This window comes from Chaetodon trifascialis, chromosome 14 (assembly GCF_039877785.1).
Source record: "Chaetodon trifascialis isolate fChaTrf1 chromosome 14, fChaTrf1.hap1, whole genome shotgun sequence".
Classification (NCBI taxonomy): domain Eukaryota; kingdom Metazoa; phylum Chordata; class Actinopteri; order Chaetodontiformes; family Chaetodontidae; genus Chaetodon; species Chaetodon trifascialis.
The window spans coordinates 5,443,740-5,458,056 of NC_092069.1; positions in this window are offsets into that span (position 1 = coordinate 5,443,740).

Below are 14,317 nucleotides of genomic sequence, written 5' to 3' on the forward strand. Positions count from 1 at the left end.
TACATTGAAAAAATAAATGATCAGAGGTTTCAATATTATTACAAAACACACAATTGTTTGCGCCCTGCGATCGGCTGGCAACCGGTCCAGGGTGTACCCCGTCTCCTGCCCGTTGACAGCTGGGATAGGCTCCAGCCCCCCGCGACCCCGAAAGGGATAAGCGGCATGGAAAATGGATGGATGGATGGATGGATGGATGGATGGATGGATGGATGGATGGATGGATGGATGGATGGATGGATGGACAATTGTTTGTTTCAAAACCAAATCTCTGTCGTAATAGTTCCCCTGATGGGTACACACCATTTAAGATTTTGAACTGCTTTTCTTTTGCTTTTGGATTTATGGGGAATTTTAAGTATTTAGAGTGTAGAGAATATATATCATCTTTGGAGAAGAATTGTTTAACGGAATTTCTAAAAGACATTAAAGGGTGAGTGACATCATCGAACATCTTTCTAATTGTTTTATTAGGAATTTTAAAATTCTCAAAATCACAGCTTCCAACAAGAAGATGTGGAAGGCAAGGACTGATGAGAGCTGAGTTTGAAACTATCTCCTGAGTTAAATTTAAAGTAGGGTTAGGGATGGCTTTCATTATGGATGCATAGAAATTACGATGGACTACTATATTAAATTTAAGACTTTCATGTGACATCACCCGCCCATCTGCATCAATCAAATGAACTAAAGACCAAATACCTTTGCCCATCCAGTCCTTGTTGTACAACGACTTGCTTTTAACTGTAATATATCTATTGTTCCATATCGGTGTGTTGTGCGGGGTGAAATTATGATTATACAAAAGTTTCCAGTACAAAAGGACTTGCTAGTGAAACAGGGATAATTTAACGGGAAGTTTCTGAATACTGAAATTGCATTTTAGCAGAAAATCAATGCCTCCAAGTTTTTTGAAGATTTCTCTGGGGATATGATACCTAGTGCTGGGCGCAGAGCTGCCAACTCTCACGCATTGGCCGTGAGACTCACGCATTTGATTGGCTTCACACACTCTCATGCCACACCTCTGATTTCTCACGCTGAAATGCACATCAGGAGCCTTTTTATATGTTTAAGGTTAAAAACAGTTAAATGACAGCTGAGTTTATCTGTGATCTATCTGTTGAGCCTGAGAGAAGCCACTCATGATCGATTAGTTATGCCTGCAGAGACTGTGGGGGGGCTGAGCTTGTGGAAAGCATATCGCGCAAAGATCCTCTACTAGTCTGATTCATTCCCATTAGAGTGCCTTCCAAACTATTTTTAGCTGGCGTCATCATGCGCGTCATGGGCTCGTGCCCGCGATACCGCAACAGTTCTCGGCCAGCTCATTGCATCATCCTGGACTGAACAGCAAGAGAGGTGTCTGACCGTGATTTACCCCTTTGCAGGTATGTATTTTTGAGTATTTATACCTTTAAGCTTTAAATAACATTTTGTGATTCGTTGTGTGTGTGCTGTGAAAACATTTTAAGGCATTTCGAGCGTTTCGTGAACATTTTTTTGAGGATTAAATGTTTAATTAGTATATTGCCGCACCAGCTACCTTAATTTTGTCCTCTCAGCAAGCGGCACTGGATAGCACCTCCTATTTTGATATGTTGAACAGTCATGAACGACAGTAAAACCTTTGTTTTCCTATGTACATGTGCATCTTAAGGAGCCCCTAAAGTTCCATATTAATAAAAAAAGCTATATACTGCGCTCAGCGCAGGAGATACCAAAATGTTCCCTCCCTCAAAAGTATGTATCAGCAAAATATACTTAAAAGTAAAAGCACTCATTGTACAATAAAATGCTCCCTCTCTGTGTTTTACTATAACTGTGTTTTCTTAAATTAGGTTTTCCCACCTGCTCCCCTACCATGGGCCACAGGAGCATGACCTACTGAGTGACGAGTTCCTGGAATACCAGACTATGCCAGTGCCACCCCTGCAGGACCCAGAGGAAATTGAGATGGGAAGCTTCTGGGCTGAAATGGCAACCCGAAAACATAAGGTAATAATTATTCCTGCATACCAAGATCACAATGGAAATAACCTCTCAAGCGTAATTGTTTTGTTTTTTTCCTTCTTTTTTTTTCCTTTTAACAGATGTATACTGTAGGGTGATGCATAGTTAAATTTGTCTATTATGCATCTATGTGCTGCTTTAAAATTGTATATACATTTTTAAAGCATCATATAGATGCATGATTTTGTCTTAATAGACAAAATTAACTATGCATCAACCTATACTTATCTGTCAAAGGAAAAAAAGAAGAAAACAAAAAACAATAACACTTGAGAGCTTATTTCCACTGTCTTCTTGGTTCATTCCTCACAGGTGACAGGAGTAAGACTCTTCCAGAGGCTTGCAACAATTGCAAAGCTGGTCCTGGTGCTGCCCCACTCCAATGCAGATGCAGAGCGAGTCTTTTCATTGGTGGGACTAAACAAGACCAAGACCAGGAACAGCTTGGCCCTGGATGGAACCCTGTCATCAATAATGACAATAAAGATGGCGGGCCTGGAGCCCTGCTTCAAGTGGGAGCCCTCCCCAGCAATCATCAAGGCCTCAAAAAAGGCCACAAGTCACTACAACAAGGAACACAGATCTTGAGCACAATGGTCTCCTCTCTGTGGCTCTTTGTTAATGTTAATTTCTGTCTCCCATCACCTGAGGAGACAGAGTCATGGAGTTTGTGTGTGTGTGTATTGTATGTGTGGAGTGTTGGCTCCATAACCAGTATTTTCAGGATTTCCCCCCTTACATTATTATAAAGTGTTTGTTTTTTTTGCTGTTTCCTTGTGACTCCACTTCTGATGTTTTAACAAACATTTGAGTGAGAATAATCATCTTTATTTTATTGTTTGATTTAACATGCACAACATGAGCTGTGCTGTGTCTTATGTCTTCCCATCGTGTATGCGGCAAAATTTTGGTTGGCTCAACCAAATCTCACTCCAAGGTTTTTTGAAAAGTTGGCAGCCCTGTGGGCGGTATGACCAAAAATGTATATCACGGTATTTTTCAAAATTATAACGGTTTCACGGTATATGACGGTATTTTTTTTCTTTCATCTGGAAGACAGATGTTTTACAGGTATATCCAGGCACTCATTTGGGCAGAGCACCGTTATCTCGTCCAAGCATATAACTCCTTTGTTGAAAACACTTTTTCAGCCTTTTTTTCTGCTTGCTAATGTTCTTATCTCTCATAAAAGGGCAAAATGCAAATAAAACAGTAAAATAACACCATGGGCTGTTCAGCAGAGTCCTCTGTTAGCGCTCTGCTCATTCATGTGTAAATGACACGGGGCGGTGAAACTAACTGCGCAGTTAGGCCTGTCAATAGCTCAGCGACCCATTGGTCTATTTTGATGATCGACACCTCTATTGACCAGTCAGAGTCAAGAGATACGAGCGGCAGCGACCAAATTCACCATAGTAACACCAATGAACGATCCAGAAGAAAGTAAGCCCAGAGACAGGTTATCGCATGAAGAGTGCTCCCTCCACTCTAGAAACCCCCTCCTCTTTATGTAAACAACCAGGACCTTCGTGTTTTTTGATCTCAAACTAACACAGAGTCATAGGAGGAGACATTAGCAGCATATTTTTTTCGAGCTGGAATATAACTTTTCACCACAAAACAGCAAAGGTAAGACATACTGTATGATTTAGCAAAGTTTTTTTCTGCTACTCTTTGTCTTTGTCGCACAGTGAGGAGGCAGACATCTTCGTGATCATCACTCTCTGTTTTAATATGATACCGCGCTTGTGTGGTTTGCATGAAGGGGCGAAATAAAGTGGACATACGCTACCTTTGTCTTTTTGTAACAAGACATGCTTGCGGCTAAGGTGGTGGAGCAAATTGCTCGTGTCGCCTCCAGCGACAACTTTAGCCTGACAAAAAAAACAAAAAAAAAAAAAACAGACATGGCTCCTTTTATGGCACAACTTCTTCTGTGTCATCATGTTCTACTAGTTCTGCCGCTTCAATTTCGGAACTTTCAATGTCTGTCCCATCCATCTTCACCGTAACGTAACACCAGAGCACTACAGTTTACCCTCACCACGCCCCGCACATTGCCTGTTTAGAAGCGCAACATTGAAAATGGTCCTGTCTGAAACAGTGTCGCGCGATGCAAAGTTCCGGACATTGTGTAATCACATACACCGGTGTGGCGGTGTATTAAAAATTCATATCATAGCAAAAATATACACCGGTATTCGGTGTGAACCGGTATACCGCCCAGCCCTAATGATACCAGAAGCTCACATTATTAAGGAAAGATTTTAACCAGTTGATTTTCAGTGTTCCATTGATGAAATCAAAGTCAATGGCCTGCAGGCCCCCATCCTTGTATTCCTTAGTCAAATTAAAACAAATCAAATCAAACTTTATTTATATAGCACTTTTCATACATAATAAAATGCAACACAAAGTGCTTCACAGGAGTTAAAAACAATATAAATCAAAATAAAGAAACAATAAAAACCCATTCCTCCCACCCTCAACTACATGCATACACACATGCACACGCGCGTGCGCACACACATTCTTAATGCAGACAATAGCAGGGGTAACGAGACATGGCAGGGCGCTAATGATTGAGGAGAATGCCACCTTTGGGGTCATCCACACCGAGAGACATCAGGGACTGTGAGCACAGGGGGCACCCGCACCCGGGCCAACCCGAGCCCAACAGACTGGTGGACCACACACCAAGGTAGGGGATCGCCCGACCAGCTGGGCCAAGAGGGCCCGAGGACAGCCCCCCTGCAACAGATCAGACACATCTCTAAGTGTGGAGGACCCGCCGAGGAAACACTGGAATTAAAAAAAAAAAAAAAAAACATTTAAAAGAAGAAAAGTTCATAAGATAATAAGTAAAGTAAATAAAATAGGGTAAAATAATACAACATATAAAACATGAACATTGAATGAAATAAGATGAGTAAAGGAAATAAATAGTAAATAAACTATAAATGAAAACTATAGATAAACTATAAATAAAATGAGTAAATGAAATAAATAGTAAATAAACATGTCGTTAAAACAACTAAAATATGATAAGATAAGAAGCCCGATTAAAGGAATGAGATAAATCAAACATATCAATTGAAAGCCTGATTAAAAAAGTGAGTCTTGAGCCTCCTTTTAAAAACATCAACGGTCTCTGCGGCCCTGAGGTTCTCCAGCAGGCTGTTCCACAGTCAGGGGCCATAATGACTAAAAGCCGCCTCCCTGTGTGTTTTAGTTCTTACTTTTGGTATGGTTAAGAGGCCGGAGCCGGAGGACCTCAGGGTCCACGAGGGTTGATATGGTAAAAGAAGGTCAGATAAATAAGAAGGCCCGAGACCATTAAGAGATTTGAAAACTAATAAAAGAACCTTAAAATCTATCCTGAAATGCACGGGGAGCCAATGCAGCGATTTTAAAACTGGTGTAATGTGCTCCCGCCCTCTGGTCCTTGTCAGCACGCGAGCGGCTGAATTCTGTAGTAGTTGAAAATTTGAGGTACTCTTTTTGGGAAGACCAGAGAGCAGGGAATTACAGTAATCTAAGGGACAAGAGATAAAAGCCTGCATCAGCACCTCCGTGCTGGCCTGAGAGAGAAACGGGCGGACTCTGGCTATATTCTTAAGATGGTAAAAACCTTACTTTGTTATGTTTTTGATGTGTGGAATAAAAGTAAGCTCAGAGTCAAAAATCACGCCCAGACTTTTTGCAGAATGTGTTGGTTTAAGATCTTTTAGTTTTGGTCAAAGTTTCTCTCTCTGGCCTTCAGGACCAATGACTAAGACCTCCGTTTTGTCCTGATTGAGCTGAAGGAAATTTTCTGCCATCCATGACTTGATGTCTAAAATGCAGTTAAAAAGCGCATCAATAGGCCCTGTGTCATCAGGAGACACGGCAATGTACAGTTGCGTATCATCAGCATAACTATGGAAGCTGATGCCGTGCCTCCTGATGACATCCCCGAGGGGTAGGATGTACAGATTAAAAAGAGTTGGACCTAAAATTGACCCCTGGGGAACCCCACACTTGATCTCATGGGCACCTGAGGAACATGCATCCCAACTTACAAAGAAGTGTCGGTCAGTGTGGTATGAGACGAACCAGTTAATAGCAGTACCTGCTTTAGTCATCTCTGTTCTCTATAGTGCATCTTTTTCTTCCAAATGTAATCAAAATTAATTTGGTTGACCTTCTCAATAGCTCTGTTAGGAATGGCCAAAGAATATGCTGGATAGATGCATCTTGATATGCTTTCCATGATTGTAAGAAAGACTCGAACTAGTACTGTAAACTGATGTCTCTCAACAACCAGGAGTTAAGTTTAGTTTGACATTCTGTTATTACTCTCCATACATTCATATTTTCTCTTTCAGTTGGGTTTTTTGATATGTGTATTCCTAAATATTTAACAGCTTATTTTATAGGAATATTGTATGCTTCTGTTAAATCACACTGATGAATAGGCATTAGCTCACATTTATTCAAATTAAGTTTAAGCCCCGAGGCATTAGAAAAAGTATTAATCGCTTGTATTATCTTGGGGACCTCAGTTAGATGTTTCATAAAGATGGTCGTATCATCTGCAAGCTGGGTAATGATAACAGGTAACCCAGTAACATTTAAAGGAGCAATGTCTGAATTTTTAATAAAAATAGAAAGCATTTCTGTGGCAATTATAAAGAGAAATGGAGAGCTAGGGCAGCCTTGGCTCTGCGAGGTGTCTTGCCACAGTGGCTTGACTCCGCGGACTGCACCGCAGAGTTGAATCAACTTTTACACAGGGATTTAGTCCCTTTCTTTTATGAATTTATTTCAATTCAATTTTGTATAGCGCCAAATCACAACAGAAGTTGTCTCAGGACACTTTCCATATAGAGCTGGTACAGACCAAGCTCTTTTATCTACAGAATGTGAATGTGTTGTGAAGTGGGGGCTTATCCCCCTCACCCTCTCACCACCCTTGCGTTATTTGTTTAGAATCATTTAGCTATGTTATTTTGTTTATTTAGATTTGTTTAATTGGTAATTTGTTGCAGTTTGAAAGACTTATTGTGATATATATATATATATATATATATATATATATATATATATATATATATATATATATATATATATATATATACAGTTGTCCTCAAAATTATTAATACCCTTGCTAATTCTTGTGATTTTTTAATGTAGTGACGAAATGAATGCAATTTTTCAAGTTTGTGTACCAGTTATAAGTGACCAACAATTGAAAGAATGACAACAATACAAAATTCAAACAAATCTTTATTTCAGAGGTATTTTATTGATGGATTCCTAAAAAATGCCATGTTCAAATTTATTCATACCCTCGTCCTTTGTCTTTCTTTAATAGTCAATTGCATAGCCTTTGTTCTTTATGACTGCTTCTAGACGATTTTTGTACGTGTCCACAAGCTTCCTGCATGTCTCCTGTGGGATGTTGGCCCACTCTTCCTTGGCGAAAGCCTCAAGCTGGGTCAGATTGGTCGGTTTCCTAGCCATCACTCTGGTCTTCAAGTGATGCCACAAGTTTTCAATGGGGTTCAGGTCAGGACTTTGACTTGGCCATTCTAGGACGTTGACATCATTGTCTTTGAACCATTCCTTCACTACCTTGGCAGTGTGTTTAGGATCATTGTCTTGCTGGAACGTCCAGTTATGGCCAAGCTGGAGTTTCTCAGCAGATTCCTTCACATTTTCATCAAGGATCCTGATGTAATCCTCCTTTTTCATGGTTCCTTGGACCTTGACGAGATTCCCTGTGCCACTGGAGGAGAAACATCCCCATAGCATTATGTTCCCACCACCATACTTGACAGTGGGCACAGTGTTCTTCGGTCTGTAGACTTCTCCTTTCTTTCTCCAGACAAATAGGCCAAATAACTCCAACTTTGTCTCGTCAGACCACAGGATGGTTGACCAAAAGCTGGGTTCTTGCTTCAGATGACGTCTAGAAAAGGCCAGGCGAGCTTCCAGATGTTTCTTCCTGAGCAACGGCGTCTTCCGAGGTGTACGTCCATGGAGACCTCCTCTGTGCAAAACTCGCTCGATGGTGGACCGTGACACCTGTGTCCCTGCCTGGTCAAGCATTTCAATTAGGGCCTTGGTTGTGGTCTGTGGGTTGTTGTTGACCTCTTGGCAGATTTTCCTGGCAAGTTTAGAGGACACCTTAAGCTTTCTGCCAAGCCCACTGAGGTTTTTAACAGTGTTGAACCTCTTGTGCTTGTTGATGATGCTCTGGACGGTTGACACAGGGACATCATACTGCTTGGAAATGGCCTTATAACCCTTTCCTTCACTGTAGGCACATACAAGATGGTGACGTAGGTCCTCGCTGAGCTCCTTCTTCTTGACCATGATGACCAGAAATTGGGAATGACCTGAGCACTTTTCCCCTATTTATACTCTTCTGGAAGGATGGGTTTTTTTTGTTTTTAAATCAGTGTTTAACATTTGGTCAACAATGTTAAAGGGTTTTATTCCATTGTGACACCTTAAAGTAACTACTGGACAAAGATTACCACATTTGGTACATTTTTGTTGAAATATTGTCAGGGGTATGAATAATTTTGAACATGGCATTTTTTGGGAATCCATCAATAAAATACCCCTGAAATGAATATTTTCATAAATTTTATATTGTTGTCATACGTTCAATTGTTGTTCACATATAACTGATACACAAACTTAAAAAAAATGTAATATTTCGTCACTAAATTAAAAAATCACAAGAATTATATATATATATATATATATATATATATATATATATAGCATATGTCTGTATAGCAAGAAATGGGGTTACTTCACTGTCCATCACATGTGTGTGTGTGGGTGATTAAGTTGGTTTTGTGTCGTCCACCCAGAAGCCTCAGCCCTGATTAGGTCCCTCCCCCACCCCCCCCTCCCTGTGTGAATGGCTTGATGATTTTTAAAATGATAATTTAATAAAATCGACTTTTTATTGAAACTCAGAACCACATCTCTGCCCATGAGTAAAACGGACCTGTGTGTCAATAATTTCCCTGGGTGAAATTCCCGGGGTGGCGTTGTCGTGCAACTGTTTAGATTATTGAAGGTGTACAGACATACATACAGTATTGTAGTCAAATATCTCCTCCTACCCTCACCACATGCCATGGTGTGGGTAACTTGAAGCATATATAACAACGTGTCACGGGTTCGCTGAATGCACTGGATAAAAATGATGGCACAGCTGCAAAAGTCCCGTTTGGTGGATTTTTATTGTCACCAAAATGCAACCAGTGGAGAACTATTTACAGTGATGATAAAAAAAAAACTCCCAGGAACCAAAATCAGCAACAACCCAAAATAAGTATGTACAAAAACTCAATCAGCCACACTCAAAGATTAATGCTTCAGCTTCCACTCCAGCTCCAACTGCACAAAAACCAAAAAAGACCCAGCAGGGCAGAAATGCTCCCTTTATATATCCCATAGCCCCTCCCTGGGCAGACCAACAATAATTAAATGGGGATGGTTTCACCATTACAGTAAAAAAAACACACAGGAAAAATTACACAATTACTTCCACCATATAGTACAAACAGAACAGAACAGAATAGAACATAAATGCCCATCAGCTGGCTTCTTAAATAACTAACACAACCCCGCAAATAACAAAACATCCCAATATCAAACAAATGGATTAGTCCAGCTATTGTGCTGGCCTAACAGCACGCCCCAATGCGCTATTTAAGCCGCACCCAGGTAGCGCCTCGGTTTGGCCCCTGAACCAGAGGCGGACCAACTCAGCTTCAGCAGGTGAGCGTGCGTTCTTGTACCGTTCTGTGTGGGGAATGTGGGGAAACGCGAAGGCGCCGAGTGTGCACCCTCGAACGCACTACCGCGACAGTGTGTATAACCAGGAATATGTGAGCAGGACCGTCTAAGTGCGGACCTGCCGGAGATTGTGTGGGGAAACAGTCTGAGCAGGACCGCACTCCTGTGGTCCTGCCGGGGAAAAATGAGCGCGCTCCCACGGCCTCTCTCTTGGGCAAGGGAGAGCGGCCCGCAGGAACGGAGATGGACACAACGGTTTACGTATGGCCATGAAAATGGAATTTTTTTTTTCCCAAATTAACAAAAAATGCACACTTTGTCATTAGCCCTGAGTTCAAAAAATAAAGAAGAAGCATGAATGTGCCCCCTACATTTCATGACATTCTGTTCTCTGTATTAGGAGTTATTGGGAGATCTTGTGTGCAAAGTTAACATTTTTTTTTCCCTCGGGTGACACTAGAGAAAAGGTCATGGAGTGACCAAGATGGAAAGATTCATCCATTCAGAACAAACTGGTGAACAGAGCAACAAAGAAACAGCCTTAGGCCCAAACTACAGCTGGTCTCATTCTGAAGTGCCGAATAAAATTTCAGTTTATTAAACTTATAATCTATATCGTGTCACCCTGATTATAATTTTATTCAGTAGTGACTTGGAAGTGAGTGGACAGATATTAGTAGAGTCATCCCCACACAGAGGAAAGGAAGGAGAGATGAAGATTGCAGGTGCCATCTATTTCCCATCGGCTGTGCAGGCCTTGGCAGTGGCAGGGCTATGACAATATCTCTATTAGGAGTGATGGAAAGCATGTCGCTTTCACATTATTAACTGTGCTGCAGGTCTGAGATCAGCATACAGTGGCTGAGAGTAATGCCTGCTGCCATCCCCGTAATGTACACTCCACTGCTGCCACCAGCCTCTCCTCCACACTGCCAAGGTCATTTGACCTGATTGGTATCAAAACATATTAATAAACCATTCGTTCCAATTACACAGAGGGCGAGTTGGCAGAGATATGCAGGATGTACGCTCAGGAGAGGCTTCAGTGGACATAACGCATACAGTGGCGACTACATTGTGCTACTATCACTAATAGAATGTACTGCATCACTGCAGATCTGTCCTGCAGCACTAAACTGATGACAACTAACACCTTTGATGTGGAACTCAAGTGTCTTTAAAGCATTGCAGGCTCCTGTAGCAAATTGTGTACTTAATCTGTTTGACTTAGCCTCTTGCTGCCCTTCCACCAAAATGTAGGCCCTAATGAGCAGAAATGTTCTTGTGCTTTGAGCTGGCAGGTATTATGAAGTCCACTCTGTTTTTCTCTGTCTTGTTTTTCTTCTGTCTTTTCTAAAATTAATTGAACTCATCCCACCGTTTTTGCAGAATTGACATCAAACTCACCACATTGTATCTATCTATCAGAATTTCCTTCACAAACAGTCCAGCCAGATCGAGCAATGATCATTTTGAGCTGAATGGGCGAGCAACCATAGCAACAGAGTATGGTGGAGCTTAAGCACATCAACAGTCTTTCTGTAATTGTTCTCACTGACAGAAGTGGGATACAAAAGTTCTGCACTTGTTCTGCAGATTTAAGACCTATTAAAAGAAAGTCAAAGGGCTGACAGTGGCTTCTCTCATCTACTAGGGTCCCAAGAAATCACGGCCCACCAATGAAGTGGCTGGTTAAGTCAAACGTAGTCCAAAGTAAACTCTATTTCTGAACAGTCGGAACAGGGTGTGTCTATGTGTGTGTGTAAAAGGAGGAGAAATAAATGTAAGAAGAATATAATGCAAACCAATAAGCAACAGAGAATTCACTGCTATGGACAAAAAGAAGGTATCTAAAACTCTATTAATCTGTGACAAAGTTCTTACAGTTAAATGGAAACACACAGGAACACCCATATTATGACTCAACTAGTCGCTGGGACTAAACAAAACTCCGCTGAATGACGTCTTCATGCACTACGTTGGGGAGATGGAACATACCACTCTGAGAGGGGTGGGGCGAAACAGTCCAGCCTTTTCAACACCTATGCTACATCCTATAGATAGGACACCCCCTGCAGAGGAAGACGAGAGTGGTGTACAACATCATCATGAGATCACATGTGACATGCAACACCGAAACAGAAAGAACCAAAAGACATAATCTGTCTCCCAACACCAGAGCAAAGCTACTCACAGCGCCCACTGGAAGAGGTCAAAAGGTAATCGACCAGAAGTCAGAGGATGATCAGAGAAAGCTCAAGGAAGACATTCACATCTGACTTCAGACACCAGTAACCATCTCCGCCAAATACATATTGCAATCACATGGTATCATGTAACTGAAGTTCCATACTGAGGTTAAATGATGTCAACTGAGCCATCTCTGTCTGTCTGTTTGGTACAGACATTGGTTCCAACTTAAGACTAAAATCTTTAAAAGTGGCTCATAAATATAGATTCATTTTTATAGAAGTCTCAGTCATTTATTAAAAGTGTAGTTTCTCAAGCTGGCCTCGAGAGGGAGGACAGAGTGCATTTGTTTGGGACTATTTTCAGCAGTGGATTAATCCACATTTAGTGCTGTAGTGAGTATTTAGGGCAGCAGATGATGTATGTGAGGGTGAGTCAAAATATGCTTCAGTGTTCATGGTAATGAAGGAACATGTCACCCAGTGCAACAGTGTGGCTCACTGATGTTTATTTTTTTAATAGTTTTTGGACAACAATAGAGCAGACAAGTCTTTGATACACACAATAGCCGTTAGTCCAATGTGGACTTGTTTGTGTTGTTTACACTGTGCACATAGGTTAGGCAAATTAGTGAAGTTTATTTTTAATATAGTATAGCATTTGATAGTACTTGGGATCATTCCATACTTGTGGTTCATTTGCTTCATTGATAATTGCAGTCATATTTCAAAGGCTTGGCCACCAGTCTGGGGACTTGCCAATCATGTCAGGTCCAGAAGTCTTTGCTGACATTCAGTGGCCTTTTCACATTTTCTCTGCAAGCTGAAATAATAAATCCCATGACTTCACTGACCCCCAACACACCACATGAGAAGCAAAGGCAAGGAGAAGGCACATTTGGACATGCTGCCTGATTTCTATGCAAATCGATTATCAATGCAAATACATTATGCATGTGTGTTTACATGCCACCACACACACACACACAGAGAGAGAGAGAGAGAGAGAGAGAGAGAGAGAGAGAGAGAGAGAGAGATTGTGACCCAATCCAGGTAAAAGAAGAGAAATAAACAGAGGTCACATGCAGCATCCTACAAGGGGGGACTACTTTTTCCAAATTGTCATCATATGTTCACTATCCACAATCAATCCATTCATCTAGTTGATTATTGTCACTAAATCAATTCAACACATTTTAAAAAGGTCAGGAAAAGGTCAGAATTGATCAACATGGCTATTTTTCTTTGCTATAGAATAACATGCAATGTTTGTTTTGGTTGTATTGTGTGTGTAAATCAGATCTGTCAGGAAGGTGGATCAAAAGATGTAAGACTACTGCACAAAAACCATGTAATTGGCATATGAAAATACATGTTTTATATAGCGTCTGCCTTTTTTTGGAATCAGTGTAATTACCATCAAGCCTTCATGCTGTACAAAACATCGTGTGGTCTTCTGAGGTTATAAAACATGAAAAACAAAGCTTTTATGTTCCAGTTTCGACATTACTGGAATAATCACACTGTGATGAACATGAATGGGTGTGTCTTTTCTTAAACTGTGCTCAAATGAATTAATAACACCCATCAAATTTTCCAAGTCTTTTCAGCATATACACTATATGCTGCCTTTAAATGAAAAAAATACCAGGTCTTTCCACAGCCCTCTCCTGCCTCAGGTCATGCAGACCGCAGGAGAGAAGGGATTGGTTGTCAGCATGCGCATTCATTGGCTCTATTTATCAGGAAAGTAGGAGAGTTAAATCTTTGTTAGAGGAACATTTGACCTCTATGCTGTGCTGAAAGGGTCTTGCCCAGAGTCAGTTGTATTTAATAGTAGCTTTATTCCCTCTAAATGATCATTTGGCATTTTTTTCTTTTTCTTTTTCTTTTTCTTTTCTTTTTATTTTTTAAATTCAATCAATTCATTGTTCCCTGCATGTCGTTAAACACAGCTTTGGTTTGCATTTGCTGTAGTTTGTAGTTTTTTACCGAACGGTGTGAACAATAGCTGCTATCAGCCAAAGCAGCAGGACTTTCATGATACAGATGTGCCAGAATGTAAACAAAAAGGCAAAAGGCTAAAAACATGGAGCAGTTACTGTGGTTTTAAGTTCAATACTCAGACATTCAATTCAATTCAATTCAATTCAATTCAATTCAATTCAATTCAATTCAATTCAATTCAATTCAATATTCCTTTATTAGTCCCGCAAAGGGAAATTCCAGTTTACAGCAGCACCAATAAAGCAGATAGTGTAACAAGTGTATGCAAATTAAAAACAATAAGTATATACAAAAAGTGGAAT